Genomic DNA, 3,772 nt, shown 5'->3' with positions numbered 1-3,772 from the left:
ACACAAAAAAAACCGGGGGGGGGGGGAAGAAGATATAACAACTATACCTTTTTGAAGTTGTTACAACAAGCAACCAGAAAGGACATTCTTGGGGGGGAGGGGAGAGAGGGAGGAGGGAGGTAGTTGTCGGTGATGGGCCATAATAATCATATACATTGTATATTGACAAAATAAAAATTTAATGAAAAAAATAAATAAATAAATAATAAAAAAAATAAATACAAATAATGAATCTATAAAGGTAATAGAGAAATGTAAGTTAATAGGTCTACAACCTTGGGGTACAAAAGGGCTTCCTAAGTATAACACCAAAGGCAGAAACTAAAAGGAAGTGATAAGTAGAATTGTGTGTGTGTGTGTGTGTGTGTGTTTAGAACATATGTACACAAAGAAAGGTGAAATATTAGTAACAAAATTAGCAGAGGATCACTATCCTTACTACTGAAAGAGTATTGTATATCAGTTAGAAAAAATATATATTTATGAAAAAGGACAGCAATAAATAATTCATGCAAAAAGAAAAGCAAATGGCCAATAAGCTCATGAAAATTAATGTTAAACTGCATTAGAAATAAAAATACAAATTACAAAGTATCATTTCTATAGTGGTTTGAATTATGTCCCCCCAGAACTCATTGGAGCTTGAACTGTGTCCCCCAAGTTTTATGTATTAGAAAACTGTTAACACTGTGATTGTTAAGAGGGTAGGAAATCCTATTAAGGTAATTGAAAGGTGGAACCTTGAAGAGGGGATTGGATTGTAGGACTGTGCAGTAGTGAATGGATTAAAAATGGTGGTTGATGGAGTTTGGATGTGTTGTCACCTCCAAAACTCATGTGGAAATTTTATCTCCAATGTGGCAGTGTTGGAAACTGAATGAGTCATGGGGGTGGATCCCTCACGAATGGATTAATGCTCTCCCTGGGGGAGGAGTGGTAGTGAGTGAGTACTCACTCTGTTAGTTCTCACAAGACCTGAATGTTTAAAGGACCCTGGCACCTCCTCTCTCTCTCTCTCTTGCTTCCTCTCTCTTGCTTCCTCTTGCCATGTGATCTGCTTGTACCTGCCAGCTGCCTTCCACTTTTTCGCCATTAGTAGAAACAGCCTGAGGCCCATGCCAGATGCTACTGTCCCATAATCGTAAGCCAAATAAACCTCTATTCTTTATAAATTACCCAGTCTCAGGTATTCTGTTGTAGCAACACAAAATGGACTAATACAGTGGTCAAGGGCATGGCTCTGAGGGCTTTAGAAGAGGAGAGTCTCTCTCTTTCTCTCTCTCTCCTTCCACTATCTTGCAATGTGAGACCCCTAGGTCACTCTCACCACCACCAGATGGACTTTGGACTTCCCAGCCTCAGAAACTGTAAGCAATAAATGTCATTTTTCTTTGTAAATCACTCAGTTCCGTGTATTCTGTTATGGCAACACAAAACTGACTAATACGATTTCCATCTATCAAGTTAACACTGATTACACACACATTCAAAACATTTATAACAACAAAAAATTGAAAACAAACACAAGCTTTTTTTTTTTTTTTTTTTTTGTCTTTTTGTCTTATTTTTCCGTGTCCGGCAACGGATTGCAACCCTCAGTGTTGCCCCCGTACCGGACCATGGACCGGCAACGGGATTGCAAACCTTGGCGTTGCCCCCGCGCCTCGCTCAGCCAGTGAGCGGGAGCCGGTCTGCATGTGGGATCCGAACCCTCGGGCGGCAGCGCCGCCGCGCCTCCCAAGCGGCGCACTATCCAGTGCGCCACCGGGCCGGCCAAACACAAGCTTTTAAAACAGGAAAACTGTTAAAATTAGAATAGTGTGGTAGCCAGAAATATAAGATGGCCCCCAAGAGTTCTTGTCCCTACTGTACATGCCTTGCATAATCCTGGGGACTATCAATGTGATGAATTTTACTCCCCTTATTAGGTTGTGTTATCTGACACAGCTGACCTCAAGATAAGGAGATTATTCCATGGGCCTCACCTAATCATATGAGCCCATTAATGTGGAGAGTTCTCTCTAGCAGATCACAGAAGAAGACGTCAAATATTCAAAACACAAAAAGGATAGAAAAACCTACTCTATCAAATAACTCTTAGAACTGACAATTTCAGTAAAGTTGCAGGATACAAAACCAACACACAAAAATCAATAATGTTTTTATACTACAACAACAAACTAGCAGAAAAAGAAATAAATAAAGCAAGACCATTTACAAAAGACACCAAAAATATAAAATATCCAGGAATAAATTTAAACAAGGTGAAAGATCTCTACAATGAGAACTACAAATCACTGCTGAAAGAAATTAAACAGGACACAAAAAGATGGAAAGATAGTCCTTACTCATGGATTGGAAGAATTAACATTGTGAAAATGTCCATACTACCCAAAGCAATATACAGATTCATTACAATCCCTATCAAAATACCAATGACATTCTTTATAGAAATAGAAAAAACAACCATAAAATTTATTTGGAATGTCAAAAGACCCCAAATAGCCAAAGAAATCTTGAGGAAAAAAAACAAAACTGGAAGCAGCACACTACCTGACTTCAAGTTATACTACAAAGTTACAGTAACCAAAACAGCATGATACTAGCATAAAAACAGACACTCAGACCAATGGAACAGAATAGAGAACCCAGAAATCAACCCACACACTTATAGACAATAGGTCTTTGACAAAGGTACCAAGAACATACATTGGGGAAAAGACTGCCTCTAAATGGTGATGGGAAAACTGGACATCCATATGTAGAAGAATGAAACTAGAGCCATACCTGTCACTGTATACCAAAATAAACTCAAAATGGATTAAACACTTAAATATAAGACCTGAAAGCATAAAACTCCTAAATATAACACAGGGGAAACACTTTAGGATGTAGGACTGGGCAAAGGCTTTATGAATAAGACCACAAAAGCCCAGGCAACAAAAGAAAAAAATAAACAAATCAGATTATATCAAATTGAAAAGCTTCTGCACAGCAAAGGAAACAATCAACAGAGTGAACAGACAGCCTAAAGAATGGGAAAAAAAATATTTGCAAACTATAAATCCAGCAAAGGATTGATATCCAGAATCTACAAGGAACTCAACAGTAAAAAAACAAATAATCCAATTAAAAAATTAGCAAAGGAGCTGAATAAATATTTCTCAATGGAAGACATACAGAAAGCTAACAGGTATATGGGGAAATGTTCAGTATCACTAATCTTCAGAAAAATGCAAATCAAAACTACTTTGAGACATCATCTCACCCCAGTTAGACTGGCCATTATCAAAAAGACAGAGAATAACAAATGCCCGTGAGGATGTGGAGAAAGGGGAACCCTTATACACTGTTGGTAGGACTATAAATTAGCACAGTGATTGTGGAGGTTTCTCAACAACTACAGATAGAACTACCATATGATCCAGCAATCATACTGGGCATATATCCAAAGGAATGGAAATCATCTTGTTGAAGGGATACCTGCACTCCCATGTTTATTCCAGCTCTATTTACAATAGCCAAGTTATAAAACCAACCTAAATGGATAGTACTACTTAGCCATACAAAAGAATGAAATTCTGCCATTTGCAGTAAGGTGGATGAGCTTGGAGAAAATTATGCTAAGTTAAATTAACCAGGCACAGAAAGAGAAATACTACATGTCCTCATAAGTTGGAGGGAGGGAGGGAGGGAGGGAGGAAGGGAGGAAGGAAGGTAGGAAGGAAGGAAGGAAGGAAGGAAGGAAGGAAGGAAGGAAGGAAGGAAGGAA

Source organism: Galeopterus variegatus, unplaced genomic scaffold (genome assembly GCF_000696425.1).
Source record: "Galeopterus variegatus unplaced genomic scaffold, G_variegatus-3.0.2 Scaffold71, whole genome shotgun sequence".
In the NCBI taxonomy this organism is placed as follows: Eukaryota; Metazoa; Chordata; class Mammalia; order Dermoptera; family Cynocephalidae; genus Galeopterus; species Galeopterus variegatus.
Note: the sequence above shows the minus strand (reverse complement) of the source record.